The sequence below is a fragment of the Erpetoichthys calabaricus genome, chromosome 3 (genome assembly GCF_900747795.2).
Source record: "Erpetoichthys calabaricus chromosome 3, fErpCal1.3, whole genome shotgun sequence".
Classification (NCBI taxonomy): domain Eukaryota; kingdom Metazoa; phylum Chordata; class Cladistia; order Polypteriformes; family Polypteridae; genus Erpetoichthys; species Erpetoichthys calabaricus.
The window spans coordinates 32774413-32788057 of NC_041396.2; the positions used below are offsets into that span (position 1 = coordinate 32774413).

At 39.0% G+C, this 13645-nt stretch overlaps 1 long non-coding RNA gene across 1 annotated transcript; it reads left to right on the plus strand.

The window, feature by feature from the left end:
• The first annotated feature begins 2331 nt into the window (after positions 1–2331).
• On the plus strand, positions 2332–12133 carry LOC127526919 (uncharacterized). Its single transcript, XR_007934312.1, has 3 exons — positions 2332–2874; positions 9463–9507; positions 11782–12133. It is a non-coding gene; the product is annotated as an uncharacterized LOC127526919 (long non-coding RNA).
• The last annotated feature ends 1512 nt before the right edge of the window (positions 12134–13645 follow it).

The following is a 13645-nucleotide window of genomic DNA, read 5'->3' on the forward strand; positions in this document are numbered from 1 at the left end:
TCTTTTCAGCTTAGTTTATCAATAAAACCTGTCAAGTCAGTACGTAATCCTTGGGCAGCTCATTCCACCAGCTACACATGAAAAGAGTCTGGACTGATATTTGATACCCGTTGACTATTCTGTAGTGTAGAGAGGAGTGACATGTGCCTGTCTTCACTGGTTAAATACGAGACGGGCTGCTGCATTCTGGACTATCTGCAGTGGTTTAGTAGCACATGCAGGTACTCCTGCCAGAAACGAGTTGCAGTCCAGAAGTGACAACACCAGAGCCTGGACCAGACTACCCAGGTGTTGAGAGCCACAGAGCAATTAGCAACACAAAGCAAGGGGTGGCACTCGTTAAACAGAATGAAACTATGCAGTAGCAGGCAAAAAAAAAAAAGAAGAGGCGGGTGTACTGCTAGATTTAAAACACAATGATAAGCAGTAAAATCAACTTTATCTTCTTCTTTTGGCTGCTCCCATTAGGGGTTGCCACATCAGACCATCTATTCCCATATCTCCTGTCCTCTACATCTTGCTCTGTCACACCCACCAGCTGCATGTCCTCTCTCCACCACATTCATCCAACATTCCTTCTCTCACTTCCGCTCTCCTAACCTTCTTCCGCTCCTCCTGCCTCCAGACATGCCTTCCCCCTTTTGTTCTCCTTCAGCCAACAGTAGTCAAATTTCACCCAGCACCCTGTTGGCTAACAGTACTGTCAATGGCCATTGTTAACCTGGGCCTCGATGGATCCGATATGGATATTGTTGTCTGCATATTGTTCTGGCAATATTTTACACCGGATGCCCTTCCTCACATAACTTGGGACTGGCATGAAGAAACACCCTCATTTGTGCATCCCCTGTGGTTGAATTAGTAAAATCAACATTATAACAATTATAATAACTAAGTGTAGAGAAGGATATGTAAAACATAAGTACAAAAGAAACCCAAACCTGAACAGACTTACCTCTCCTGAAACAGACGCCTAGGAACCCAGAATTTACTTGCCTTAAATTGGTTAGAAGTTACTAATCAAGCCCATCTACAGACTAAATTAAATTGTTTTTTCCTTAACATTTTTTCATTCATTAGCAGCATAGTTTTATGGTTGCTGTTGTTTCTTTTATTTTTTTCTTGCTGGAAACCTAACCTTGTCTCGTGTAATATATGTTGACTGCACAGAGGTTTAGTTTAGTGACAAGGTGGTCATTGTCAGCAGTATGTGGCCATTTTCCCCTCGTTGGGGCCTTGTTTCATGGTAAAACATCTGTTTTGACTAATATAGATTATCTATACATTTGTTATTTTTTCCTCCATTTTTGAATGTTGCCATTTTTGGGCATGTTTTTTGTCATCCGACTTGTGGGAGCATTAGTTGTCATTTTGGTATCTTCTTCCCTGTACATTTTCTTTATGTTTATAGTTCTTAAATTTTTTCTAGTGATGCCATTTTGCATTCTGTTTTTAAGATGGTCACTGTCATTTAGTGACAATCTTTAATTGGCCAAAGCCATACTGTTTGTGGTTACTATGCCTGCTGCCAGCCACATAACACAGAGGTCACATGTTGCATCATGTCATTATTGTTATGAACCAGAAAGTTCCTAACAGTCAGAGTAACTCAAAATGCCCACTAAAAAGGGAAAACCAACAAACCCTGACAAGAAACAAGGGGTGGGGGGCAAATTTGGAATATTTATAAATAAAAATATTTATTATAAAAAAAATGCTTTGTAATAATCAAAGTTCCAAAGAGCATAAAAGACAAAAGGAGTTTGCCTGAAATAGGTTATTTCCTTAGCAAACAACGTCCCAACACACAATAGAAAGAACAGTCAAAAAAAAATAGTAAGGGCTCATAAATTCAAGAAAACTATAGAAGCACAAAGTTAATCAGAAATCCAACAAAACTCAGTAGCACCTTTGTATTCAATGAACCACAAGGGACAGTAAGCGACTGTGAGTTTTCTGCAGCCTTCAGACAGCTGACAGCATTCTCTGGATGGTGATGGGCAGGTGGCCTTGTCTGTTGAGTGACTACCAAGTAAATACATGGTACATAGAAAAAGATACTTTCATATAAAGAAACAAAATGGTCGACATCATTAACATAAAAAATTAATAAAACCAACATAAAAAGGCACATTTGAACTCTTGCCAGTGGGTGGTGAGTCTTGGCTGAAACATAACAATTTATTCCCATCTATATAAGATGGTGGTGTACAACTTGTGGTGTGCATATATTGGATCCATTTATTAAACAAATTCATTCTTTCTCAAAGTAAAAGCTTCAATGGGCCTCTGAGAAGATTCTAGTGTAAGTTTTTTTTGGCAGTGATCTTTTGGCCATGTGCTTTTGGTTATTGTTGATGGCCATTATTTTCAGATCTTTCCCATGTTTATCCTTGTTTCTTATCATTTTCATTTTCTGTGTTTCCCATTATAAAAAGGTCAGGTGAGTGAAGTACCCTTTGCAGGCTTGATGTAAAGCCCCTACTTGTATGTTCGTCCTTTCAGGATTTTTAGTTTCCTTTTTGTATGATGTGGTGTCTGATTTCAGTCGACCCAGTTCTAAAGTTGGAGCCCCTGATTTAAGTAAGCAGGTAAAACAAAGGAGAAGTAATGGAATGCCTGTAGATGTTGTGATTTCCCAGGACCTTAGGTGTCCGGTGGTTTACAATCACAAATTCTCTTTCTATGTAACTTCAGTGTTTTGGCAGCTCACAAACTTGACCTTTTTATTTTTTAATGCAGCATCCATACAAGATAAACAATGCAGAAGCATCTCTGTATGGTGTGGAATAACAACTGTATTCCTGGTGCATTTCTGTTGGGCAGCATGTAGTCACATTAAAAAGAAATGCAGGAATAAAGACAACAAAGAAGGTAAGAACGCTCATCTTATGAAAAATTGTTTTCCCAAACATGAGGTGAAGTGATGACTGAAGAGATCTGTGGACCAGACAGATTTAGGACCTGACACATGTAGAATCAGCTTTTAATGTTATTATTATTGTTAGGTTTTAGACCAGAGGGAGGTGAAATCCTCCGTCAGAGGTTCCTATTTTGAATATTGTTTGCTTCTGTTGAGGGATTTTATTTCCTAAGGTTTCCATTGTGTTAATTTCTTTTTGAAACATATTTATAGTTTGCATTTTGCTTTGTGAGTTGGGCTGTTACCATTCTGATGATGCCATTGTTGATTCCTATTGCTAGGACCGTCCCAGAGTTTGTGTGTCCTTAGAGCTTGTAGCCTGACAATCACGACACCACAGGATAAAAGGTCCTTATCTGATCAAACAGATTACAAAAGCCTTCAGTTGTTTTTCAGGAAAAATTCTTTGCTTTCTTTCTCAGTTTTTGACCTCTTTGTACTCCTTGCGACTTTGATTATGTCTCTTATGATTCTTGGCTGCTGGACATAACTTGCATAACACCTTACCCATTATGAATAGTCCGACAGTGCCCTCAACTAATATACACACCCTTAGTATAAAAGAGCAGTATGGGGGGGGAGAGGCTAAAAAAAGTTTTTATTGTTTACCATTTTGATCTTTCATTATAAATATTAACAAAAATCTAATCTTTATTTAAAGTAAAATAATTGAAAGGAAAAAGGAATTCATATCATAAAACAAATACCATCATCCCTTCTACATTGACATAGGGATGTTAAACAGCCAGTGTTGATAGAATCCTTTGTGCATCTCTAGAAGCTGGTGAAGATCAATGGAGACCTCCACGTATTCCTACGATGTCTGAGGAGATAAAGGGTTAAGTGAACCTTCAAAGCAACAATCAATATGTGCTGATCACAATTCAGGTTATCCATAATGATGAATCCAAAATATACCAAGCTGCTCAAATGAACCTGTAATTAATATTGTTGTTAAAACCAATTTGCTTTTATTTGCAGCTAATAACAACAACATTTATTTCTATAGCACATTTTCATACAAATAGTGTAGCTCAAAGCGCTTTACATGATGAAGAAAGAGTAAAAAGACAAAATAAATAAGAATTAAAATAAGGGAACACTCATTAACATAGTTTAAAAATAAGGTCCGATGGCCAGGGAGGACAGAAAAAAAAAAAAAAAAACTCCAGACGGCTGGAGAAAAAAAAATCTGCAGGGGTTCCAGGCCCCTCTAGGCATTCTACCTAACATCAATGTTAGGACACAAGTCCAAGCATGAGTTTAAGGCTTTTAAAATTCTGTAAGAGATACAGATGACAATGATAAAGAATTGGGGTATCAGCCTGGTCACCCCATATAACTGGGTTTGGAAAAACAAACAGAATGTATGTAGTTATCGTGAAGTTATCTTTGCAAACGCGAGTTCAATATGGTGAATCTTCAGGTTTTGTGACCTCTGATAGGAAGAGGCGGATCCAGGTGGACGGACACCGGAAGTAACATCAATGGTGTTATAACTGTCAATCATCTGGTCTGGAGAGGGAGTAAGAGGGAACAGCATTAAGACACAGCGCCAACCACTGGAGCAGTGGTAGAATTACAGTCTCTAGGGACCTTTAGCTGTCCCCTATGCACACATGCATGACACCTTATAAATTCAATTCAGTTAAATCATTAATGCATCCACTTTAAAACAGAAGTCTGTGCATATTGAATAACATCTTGTGAGTACGGATATTTTGAATAGCTACTTATTCTATGTGATTTGATAAAGATATATTCCATTTTTATGATATTCTACATTAACTGAAAAAAACCAATTTCGCATCATGGAAGACAACACTGTACTTATATGATTCCCTTTGAGAACCAAGAGTGTGATTATTAGTTGATAACGTCATGAAAATTGCACGTTAAGGACTTACTTTATCGAGTATTCTTAAATGTTGAACATACTCAGTCAAAATATGACCAATATACCAATTTGTATAGCTGTGAAAGTGACAGTCAGACATTCCTTCTTGTTTCTTAATTGTACCTGAGTCAGAATAGACAGATGAAGAGGATTTACAGCAAAGATGAGGCAGTGTTGGAAAAACAAACAAAAAGTGTTTCAGCTGTAGCTGTTGTAAGTCTCAGGACAACCGAGTGGGCACATGTGCAAAATGTCTAATAATATAGACCAAAACTGAGAGCTACACAGTAGAAAGTGGGACTTGCCACATTTGGACATGTCCAGCAGTGATACTGCTTTCCTCTGCCATATTGTTTTTGTCACTGATGAGTCTTAAGCCTTCATTTAGCATGCAACTCCTTAGTGATTTTCCAATTTTCAAAAATATTCCAACCTGCTTTTTCATTTGTCTGTCGTGAAGTGCATTTTCAAATGTTTGCTGAGTTTTGAAGATTTCCCGGTTTTTGAACTGTTCCGCTGTTCTTCCAATTCTGGTGACATCTGCTAAGTTTACGTGTATCAGAATCAGACTACAGAAGACTCCTCTTCTCTGTACTCTTCACATCTTGTTTAATGACCAGTTTCAAATTCAGTTTTACAATTTAGTTCTACAACTGACAGTTTTTAGCTACTGAGTTAACTTTTGCTGGAGAAGCATACCAAAAGCTTTATATTGCATTAAGTTAACATTGTCACATGGATTGAATTTGACATCTTCTTTATTTTTTGGAATGTTTTCTTTTCGAATCATATATGGCTTGTGATAGATAGAGGTCTCCATGACCCCTTGAACCCTCAGACTAGACGTCAGACACCAGGTTAAAGTCCAAATATGAATATTTATTTTAATAATAAAGTGCACAAAGCACCCTCCTCTCCACAATACTCAATAATAAATCACTAAACAATACACAATAATCAATCCTCCACACTCCCAGACGCATTGCCACCCTTCCACCCAGCTCAGCTCAACGTCTGGGATTTCCCATCTTCCTTTTATACACTCTGACCCGGAGGTGTTCCTGTCCAATCCGTCCACAGTTCCTTATCCCTTCCGGGTCAGGGTAAACAGTCCTTTTCTTCAACCCGGGAGCACAGCGTATCTTCCTGTCACGTGACCGTGACGTACTCCCGGGTTATAGGGCACACAAGAGCCTCCGAGTCTCCCTACAGCGACTCCTGGTGGCCCCCAAGGTATCCAGCAGGGCTGCGTATAAAAACTACATAGTCCATGAGGCCCTGCTGGAACTCGGGGAACGTTCACGCTGTTGGGAGAGCTCCTCCTGGCGGCCTGGGGGTGAGAACCGGAATCGAAAGCCGGCAATCCACCACAGGCTGTTAAATTGAATATTTACCCCACAATATAAGATGACTTTTTTATAATAGCGTCCATGATATTATACAATTGGCGGAGTGGTGGCTCTGAGGCTAAGGATCTGCGCTGGTATCCCAAAGATTTGCCAGTTCGAATCCCTGTCACTGCAAAAAGAGATCCTACTCTGCTGGGCCCTTGAGCAAGACCTTTAACCTATAATTGCTCCAGGGGCGCTGTACAATGGCTGACCCTGCGCTCTGACCCCAAGGGGTATGCAAAAACTATCAAATTCCTAATACAAGAAATTGTATAAGGTGAAATAAACAACAAAAAAAAAAACAATACAGGAGAAATGCTTACTGGTTCATATTTTCTGGGATTTTGTCTCCCTTCTTGGTTGCTGGAGTGCTATATTACAGCTGGGATTTCTTCCCTGGCTTATGCTTAATTTATTATTGCACTCCTTGTGTTGTGTGGGTGCAACCCAAAGAGGCGGGTCCACTGTGACATCATAGCTTGAAGAACCACCCCTCGGCTTTTATATTCAAGTGAAAGAGATGGCTCCAGCAGATCATCATTGAAAGTTTGTAGATTATCAGTCTTATGAGTATTGTTGTTTTTTTTTTTGGTTTAATTAGTTTTTGCATTTGGTTTATAGGTTTTGTATTAAAATATCATATGTCCTTTGTTTGCCTTGGGTTAACTTTTTAGGCATATCAGTTTTTTGTTTCCATGACATTTTTGTTCTTCTTTCTTTTTTTAACACTTGAATTTCATTCTCACTGAAAAGCCTACTTTCCCCAAACACATGCAAAGAAAATCATATGTCCTTATCATTGCAACAACCGCCTGCTAATAACTTGTTTCGTTTTGCAAATGGGTCAGTCAGCAGCGCTGAACCTGTACTGACCCACCCCTCGTTCAGCCAGCCGTTTGCCCCTCCTGACGCTTACACTCGGTGTTTAGGTCCACCATGGAACACACATGAAATGTATGTATTTCAAACAATGAAATATCATTACCTATATACGTCATTACAAATCTTTGCTATATAAAATCTTCAATGCAGACTTGAGCTGTAAGGGAGAGGTTTTGGGCTGGCGGTAATAATCAGAAACTGAAATTGTCAAAAAAGGCAAACGACTGGATGATTGGGTGACGGGCGAGTGCCGCTAATTGACACATTTGCAAAACAAAGACAACTCTCAGTGGGCAGTTGGCGCACTGATAAAGACATATGATTTTCTTCATGTGTGCTGAGAAAAATAGGGTGATCATGGGAAACAAAATTTGGTAGTGATTCTAGTGTTGATACATTTTTTGAATTTAAGATTTTTGTTTTTTGCTTTTGCCCTTCAATCCAAATGATTTGCAGTCATCCTCTGTTTTAAAGGGCATTTTTGTGTGTTTGGAACATTGGGACATTGTCGAGTATTTTTGCACTTTTAAAGTCAGTGCTCCATTTTGGGCTTGAGCAAGTCTGAAAGCCTGCTTCTTGAGTTTGGGATCTGGATGCCTGGGGTGGGTGAGATCTATTTCTAGGCAGACCGCTGAAGTTTCTTATCTGGCATGTGTGGCATTCTGAAACCTGCTCCATTTTCAACACATTTGCATATCTACTGGAACAAATACTTTTACCAAAATAAAGTGATTTCTGTCATATGATTAGTAATAGTTTAAAGGCAATGTCTTTCTTTCTGATTAAACACCCTGTCCACATTGTCTGTTAGAATTTAAAGCATCTCATTTCTACAGCCCATCTGCCACTTGTGTTTTCCTTCTTCTCAAGTTAAGCCATTTATTTTACAGCCATGACCAAACATTATGAGAATGACTCAAATTTTAATTTTCACAAAGTTTGACTGCTTTAGTGTGTTTAAATCTTTTTAAATAAAGAATAGGTACTAACTGAATAAAGAATGGTACCAAAACATCCTCCAAGAGCAACTTCTTCCAACCATCCAAGAACAGTTTGGTGATGAGCAATGCCTTTTCCAGCATGATGGAGCACCATGCCATAAGGCAAAAGTGATAACTACCTGTAAGTGGCTCAGGGAAAAAAACATTGAAATTTTGAGTCCATGGCCAGGAAACTCCCCAGACCTTTATCCCATTGAGAACTTGTGGTCAATCCTCAAGAGGCGGGTGGACAAACAAAAACCCATAAATTCTGACAAACTCCCAGCATTGATTATGCAATAATGGTCTGCCATCAGTCAGGATTTGGCCCAGAAGTTGATTGACAGCAGGCCAGTGTGAATTGTAAAGGTCTTGAAAAAGAAAGAAGGACCATCACTTCAAATAATGACTCTTGGCATAAACTTAATGTAATTGTCAATAAAAGCCTTTGAAACTTATGAAATGCTTGTAGTTCTACTTCAGTATATTATAGAAACATCTGAAAAAAACATCTAAAAAAACACTGAAGTGGCAAACTTTGTGAACACCAATACTTATGTCATTCTCAAAACTTTTGGCCACGGCTATAGAGAAATGCAGGTTAAAAATGTATTTAGTTCATTTAACATTTCTCGCTCATTTTCAGCAATTAGCTTTATGCCTTTAATAATGCCTGTATTGATTGCATTTTGATTATTTTATTGTGCATTTTTATTCAATCTGTTGTAAAAATCCGCTTGTCATAAGTGTGTATGGCACCATTTAGTTGAAATATTTTGTCTTCATCTTTTGCATTTTCCATGTGTTTCTAAATTCTCAAGATATCTATGTGTATGTTTTAGTGTGTAAACACGTATTCAACTTTTTCAGTTCATTTATGACCCCGTGTAGATGGTGCCATAATAAATTATGAAAATGCTATTGTAAACTTTTAAAGTCCTGCTAACAAAGAAAATGTTTTCTAATCTCTTTATTTGTCAATTTGCTTATCTATACATTCCTTTTTTGAACATGCTTAGTCCAATATTGGGTAATGGAGTGTCGATTCTAGCGGAATCAGGTGCATGAGTAGAACCAGCACTAGATAATATGCCAGTCAAGCACAGGATCCACTTATGCACACACACAAATTTACCCATACAGTATGATAACAGAGTATGGTAACCAATCAACCTAACCTGCAGGTCTTAGGGATGTGGATGAAAAGAAGGAGAAACCCAGTGTGGGTACAGGCAGACACAGACAGTGGCTGGTCTACGAATTGAGCACATGCATTGGTACTTGTGAGTCAGTAGCACTATCTACGATGCCTTTATGATGTTCACAGTTATTTATTTATGTATTTCTTTGTTTGTTTGTTTCTTTCTTTTTTAAATATGCTGTGCCAAGGGAATGATCCTTTGATTCTTGAAGAGCAAGCCAATCCAGTGGAAGGTGAGTTTGCCATTTCCTCCTCCAGTTCTTACTTTTTTCTTTCTTTATTCTCACTGCATTGAAGTCTTGTGCTATCAGTGTGATGCAACTCATGTGTAATTTACCTTAGTCTGCCTCCGTGCTGTCTTGTTGTCATATATTACCTCTTATCATCTACAGTGCCTACATGTTTTATTGTTACACAACATTGAACCACAGCTGATTTAGTTTGCCTTTTTGGAGCTGATCAACAGTGAAAGCAGATCTCTACAAAATCCATCCATTATCCATTATTCAACCCGCTATATCCTAAAACAGGGTCACGGGGGTCTGCTGGAGCCAATCCCAGCCAACACAGGGTGCAAGGCAGGTAGAAATCCTGGGCAAGGGCGCCAGCCCACCGCAGGGCACACACACACCCACACACAACAAGCACACACTAGGGACAATTTAGAATCGCTAATGCACCTAACCTGCATGTCTTTGGACTGTGGGAGGAAACCGGAGCACCCGCAGGAAAGCCACGCAGACACGGGGAGAACATGTAAACTCCATGCAGGGCGGACCCGGGAAGCGAATCCAGGTCTCCTTACTGCGAGGCAGCAGCACTACCACTGCACCACCATGCTACCCATAATTACAAATATGAAACACAAAATAATTCATAGCAAAAGTACTCAAGCCTTTAATGTGACACACTGATGTGGCTAATTGGTGTTAGAAACTAAGGAATTAGTTCAATGAAGGTCATCTATTTGGGGTTTCATTTGATTGTAGTATAAATGTACCTTATCTGGAAGAGACAACTTGTGATGAATCAGTATGGTGGCTTAACCTACACAATGATGATGAAAGAAGACTCCATGCAACTCTGTGAAAACGGGATTGAAAGCACAAGTCTTGGGGTGCAGAAAAAGAAATACCCAAGTCTCTGAGTATCCTCAGAGTCTGGTTAAATCAGTTAATAAAAAACAGAAAGAGTATGTCAGAGCTTTGAATCTGGTACTGCAGGCTGTCCTCAAAAAATGAACAATTGTGAGAGTCCAGTAAGAGACCTTTGAGAATTCTGATGGAGTTACCACCTACAGTGGCTGAGGTTGGAGACAAGAATTGTGCCCAGGTGCTTTACATGTCAGAGATTTATGGGAAGGTGGCAAAGTGAACCCAACTTAAAAAACACACATAACATTTCAGCTTGAATTTTCCAGAAGGCACTTGGAAGTCATTTGGAATAAGGTTCTATAGTCCAATGAGATTAAAATCCAGCGTTTTGCTAATTAGATTAAACACCATGTTTGAATGCTGCACATTATTAAAAATATGCCATCTGCGCATGAAAAATGGTGGTGGTAGCATCAGGCTGAAGCAGCCCGTTGAATGCTTGTGAAGGTAAAGTGAATGCAACAAAATAAGAGAAATCCTGAAGGAGATCCTGATGCAGTGTGCAAGAAATCTGTACTTTGGGAGATTTGTTTTCCAGCAAGACAACAAAAGCTAAAACTAAAGTTACTTAGGAACAGCTTAAAAACAACGTTAATGTTCTGCAAAGTCCAGATTTCATTCCAATTGAGAATTTGTAGGCTGGACTTAACAAAGGCCATTCATTCAATTACAATTTCCATGCAACCTGACAGAACTTATTCAGATTTGCAAAGGAGAAGAGAAGAAAATGGCAGTGTGAGGCTGACAGAGACCTGTGCACATATGAAAGCTGTCATGGCTGCTGCAGGTGCATTTACTAAATACTGTACTTTAAGGGAGTAAATACTTATATGATCAATTATTTTGTGTTTTAAATTGATAATTCATTCATACAGTTTTGCACTGATCTATTTCCACATTGACATTAAAAAGTCTTTTCTGTTGTCAAAAACGGCAAATTAAATTCACTGGTTGTATGATAATAAAATATGAAGACTTCCAAGGGAGTGAATGATTTTTATAGTCACTGTATATCAGCTGTTTTCCAATTACCACTCTTAATGGAATAAAATTTATGTGGGCATTCAAGGCTCCCAGCTAGCTCCAGACCACTGTGAAACACCACATAGCCACCAGGGTTCTGCTAGGATGTCACAGTGCCTAATAAGGCCATAGATTGAGGAGAGGGAGGTGGTCTGCTGTTGCTTTCCAGCCTTTTGCCTTCTGTGGTGAAGCACCATCTGACGTTGAATAGAAGTGCTGAATCATTTTCCGTCTTCAGGAAGAGCCTGAAAATTCACACATTCAGACTGTACTTAACTTCTGATGATCGAGACTGCTACTACCCACTTAATCCTGTTTTCTTTTTCTCAGATATCCATACTGTGTAGTAATTGGATCAAGCAGCTTCCCCTTCACAAAAGTCATACCTGATCTTTGGCTCATCCATCCTTCTATAATCTTTAATTCAGAATACCATAATTTGTCCCATCTTGCTATTATTTTTCCTTAGACTTTATCTTGATATTATGCTGACTTGAGATCCTCTCCAGCTCAGGTCTCTCATGTGAAATTATGACCTGATTAAATAAAGATGTGCTAAGAAGCAAATTATAAGCATACTTTGATCTGCTATTAACCCAAGCTACACGGAATGGGAAAGAGTTGAGAGAAAGCAGGAGGATAATCCCAGAGTGTCAGAACTCCATCTATGTCCTTATCTAGATATGAAGAAAGTCTCACTGCTCTGTAAAGCTGACCACCAACAACAAGAGTTTGGATGAGGGGGTGGTGGATTGATGTCTGGAGCAGATCTCTTGATATGTGACTTGTGATAAAGCCTGCAGTCTCATCCATGATCTTTCACCCTGTGGTTTGTGGGGTCTTGTTGAGCACTGAATGTCTGTTCATTATGTTCATGCTTTATTAAACATTTTGTATTGATTTTATTAATTTTAATGTCATTGTGTATTCCACAGAAAAGATATTATCAATGTTCTTTAAAAATCATGAATATGGGTTGGTTGAATCTATAGGAGGTTTAATATCACTGAACAGGTGAGTAAGTACAGCAGCACATTTACGCAAACAAGAAGAGAATTGATTTTGCGGGCTACAGTGACAAAGCGAAACCAAGATTATTGAAACTTTTGCAAAGTTACTCAAAATTAAAAACTGAAATGATTCACCCTTATCATCTACAAAGCTTTCTTTATGCTCTTGAAATGTCTGCCAGGTTTGTAGAATGTAACAAAAATATTCCAGAGGTTTGTTGGAATGCAGCACTCAATGGACCTGTGTAACAGTTCACCGTCAAGCATCCATTCAGGCCCTCCTATATGCAGGGTAATATGCTGTTTGCATTCATGAGCACCTGCGTGTTGATACTGTGCTTTCGATTGTGATTGACATATGTGTGATCATCTACTTGGGACAACGATCTTGATGTGTATGCCAATCTGCAAGAATGCAGCTTGCATGAAGTGGTGGGTAAATGTTTAAATCTGCCCATTACCTCACATGTTGTAAGAGAATTTGGTTTGGTGCAAAATTTGAGAAATGGTTGGTTATGACACTCTCAAATCATCTCTATTGCAAACCTCTGGCCAAAAATGTTATGTTACCAACAGTTAAATTTCATCTGACAGCACATACCTTCTCCTTGTAGATGAATCGATCATTTCATATACAAGATTTGTTACAAAAATCGTTCCATCTCTATCATATGGATAGGTTTTTATGAGTTTGTTGTTGTCCAGCATTTCCAAAACATTCAGTCTTTTCTGGGATGTGTGTGTCAATCTCTGCATGAACACCATCTTCTGGCAGGTCCTAGTGTGTTAGGACAGCTCACAAACTATCTTAAATCCTAGTGAACTTAGGGGTAATTTCCTAAATTAGGAAAACTGTATCCAGCAGGGTGCGCTCTCTCCCTGGGAATGAGTTCTTTTTGTGATTGCGGCGTGTTACCTAACCCACATCTATATCGATATCCCTCCTTAGTGATACGGTGGTAAGAAATCATGTAGGACAAATAGCTTTGTTTATTGTCAGCTTACACTGCAGATAGTACAAAGACGAATGAAGCCAGTGACAAGACATGGATGGGAGTGGGGGCCATTGGAGTAGAGTCTATTGGTGTCATCATTGCAGATGCTGAAAGCATTTTCAGGAACAGATGTCGACGTCTTCCATCCGTTCATTGGTTTTGAAGGTGTGCCGGGCAGTGTTCTAAGGC